The sequence below is a fragment of the Octopus bimaculoides genome, chromosome 19, assembly GCF_001194135.2.
Source record: "Octopus bimaculoides isolate UCB-OBI-ISO-001 chromosome 19, ASM119413v2, whole genome shotgun sequence".
In the NCBI taxonomy this organism is placed as follows: Eukaryota; Metazoa; Mollusca; class Cephalopoda; order Octopoda; family Octopodidae; genus Octopus; species Octopus bimaculoides.
Genome location: NC_068999.1, coordinates 29665923 through 29669225, shown reverse-complemented (window position 1 = coordinate 29669225; position 3303 = coordinate 29665923). Strand labels below are relative to the sequence as shown.

At 36.8% G+C, this 3303-nt stretch overlaps 1 protein-coding gene across 1 annotated transcript in view; it reads left to right on the top strand.

Moving 5' to 3' along the window:
• The window catches only part of LOC106869968 (pre-mRNA-splicing regulator WTAP), a 245984-nt gene that overhangs the window by 182707 nt on the left and 59974 nt on the right, over positions 1 to 3303 (top strand). The window lies entirely within an intron of this gene.

Sequence of the window (3303 nt, the reverse complement as noted above, 5' to 3'; positions counted from 1 at the left end):
GACCAGACAACATTCGAGATACAAGTCAAATAGTGAGCATGGTTCATATTCGAATATCTAATTTTCCAAATTTACCGCGTATTTGCGGTTTACCTAATTCGGCAGTAAATACACAAATGCCGATTTTAAATCAGAAATTAGCCAAAAAAAATTTTTTATATATATATATATAATACAAATGATATATGACCATATGCATGTATACATACATATATGTACATACCTACACCTACATGTATATATAGATGCATATCCAGGTACAGGACGTCAGAAAATGAACGGGAATATAAAGCACAAAAACGAACTTTTTTTTACAGACAACAGAAAGAACACATAGGAAAACAGATGAGCCACTTATGGAACTTTTCCTTCATCAGCTATACATACATAGATATACATATACATACACACTCACATTTATATATATATATATATACACACACACACAGATAAATGTGTATATGTACATACACAGATATAGATAGATAGATAGATAGATAATTAAAAAATTTACCTAGAAAGATGAAAGAAATTTTAAACTTTCATCAGCTTGTCAGCTGCTTGTTTTGAGTAGATGACAAAGTCATAACAATGATGCACCAAGATGGTAGCCAATCATCTTCTCCATCATCATTTAGTATCTGTTTTTCATGCTAACATGGGTTAGACAGTTTGACTGGAGATGATAAACCAGAGAGCTGGACCAGGCTCCAGTCTGTTTTGGCTGGATTTCTACAGCTGGATGCCCTTCCTAACACCAGCCCTTCCACAGAAGATACTGAGTGTGTTTTACACATCACTGGCACATGGTTACATAAAGCATTATAGCCAAAAAGACGTCCTGTATGGCAATTCTCTTGACCAAAATGTAAACAACTATACAATTGATCTGAAAGAAGATCAAGTTGAAATACATTACTCTTATAATGTGGATTGTTTATAAATTTATGGCTTCATACTTTATTCCAGTATACTGTCACAACATCATATTTACATGCACAAACTCATTTTTTCCTTACAAAACAAATTTGAAGTATTTTTCAATATGTGTATGATAAAACATACTAAATTTGACTTTTCCACAAAATATAGTTATAAAATAGTGGTGCGTCTTATGCAAGAGTGCATCTTATATGCATCTTAAACTACTAATCCCTCCAAGGAGATGGCCCTACTCAATATGCAAAAAAATTGTTGGTAGAAATTCCATATGGTGTATCCAGTGTACACAAGTATAAGCTATGGACACATAAGAAGTGCAGTAATATCAAAGGAAGGTAGATAGAGGAAGTAGTGTTTGTGTGTGGCAGATGTGCAGGTGCAATAAACATTAGGAATGTACAGAAAATAGACTTCCTGAAATGTTTGGCGGGGAATCCTTATAAGTAATAGATAGCTTCCATTACCTAGGCGACCAGGACAGCAGTGGAGGAGGATACTCTGAAAGTGTAGTTGCTAGAATAAGAACATGCTGGGCAAAGTTCAACATTCTCTGTTAGATAGGTAATGTCAGTATACATGTACAACAGAGTGTAAATGATTTAACAGAAAAATTGGGTATAAGAAGTATCAAATGTAGTGTGCAAGAGAGAAGGCTGTACTGGTATTGTCATGTGATATGTATAGATGAGGACAGCTGCATAAAGAAGTGCTGGTCTCTAATTACGGAGGAACGTGTGGAAGAGGTTGACCCTGGAAGATGTGGGATGAAAGGTAAGAAACGATCTTCAGATGTTGAGCCTCACAGAGGAAATGACAAGGGACTGAGACTTCTGGAAATTTGCTATGCTTGAGAAGACATATCAAGCTAAGTGAAATCATGGCCAGCCATACATGCAGGCGTGTCATTTACAGCCATAACCCTCTTCCCCCCACACATGCACACGCACACACACATAATCTGTTCTCTGTCAAAATTCCCCTACAATTCATCTTCCCAACACCCCCATCATCACCAGCAGGACCTTCTATTCAACTCCCAATTGTGTCCATCGACACACTCTCCATGCCTTCACATATCTACCATACCCCCTTCCCAGCCTCTCCAATTTCTCACCATCACTTGCTGCATTCATGTCTTCCCCATCTTTAAACATCTCTCACACTCTTTTGGAACATCGCCCTCTATCTCCTCGGCACTACTTATACTTGCCCTCCATTGTTCTCTGTGGGTAGGCCCCAATCTCCAACACCATCTATCTCTCTCTCTCTCTTAATTTATCTCTCTATTTTACTCTCTAACTCTTTCCCACCTTTTTTTCCTACAGGGGTAGCCAAGTATCTCCTCTATAGTAAGACAACTATTCCTGTCCCCCTAATATACTCTGCTTGGTACACAGCCACTTCTCTTGGTTCCACTCCCTCTCTCAGCTGAGAGGTCTTATTCTTACAAACTACTTGGCGACCCCAGTGGTGGTGGTACCAAGTAAAAAGTATCTGTGCTAGTGCAACATAAAAAACACCCAGTACACTCTGTAAAGTAGTTGGCCTAAGGCAGGGCTTCCAGCTATAGAAACCATGGCAAAACAGAGAATTGGAGCCTGGTGCAGCCCTCCAGCTGGCCAGCTCCTGTCAAACCATCCAACCAATGCTAGCATGAAAAATTGGTATTAAATGATGGTGGTGATGAAGAATAACAACCTTATGTCTTTAGTATTCAATTTAGCAGTTTTATGGAAGGCACTGAAAACTACCACTCTACCAAAATGTTGATACAATGTGGTGGTAAAATATGATTGTGAAGGATTTGTGGAAATTGATTTGACCATATAATTCAGAGAGGAGATGAAACAAATATCATAGGAGATAATGTTAGGACCTGGCATTAAGACATAGAGGGTGACTCTGGATATCATGTGTTAAAAAATTGTGGATTAAGTTCAGATGGATAAAAACAAAAGCCCCAAGGATGATGAAGACAAGAAATCATTGCCACCAAAAAACAGACTTTGTTATACAAGAATCCCTTGGTAACATCATTTTGTATATTGACTTGTCAACAGAGGCTCATGCTTAGCAATATTATCAACATCTTAGAACCTTAAGGGAACCCATTATTTAAAATTTCCATTAGCAAGTAAACAAATTTCTGTGAGAGGGAAGCAAAGACTGTTGGTTCATCATAACTCTACTAACTGATAATGACAAGTTAATTCTACATCTACATCATTAAGTGTATCTATTACAACAGGTAACAATCTATAGTGTTAATTTATACATACTTAAATGTTACATAATTTTATACAATATATTTGTTTTATGTAGTTTTATATATATATATATATATATATATATATATATATA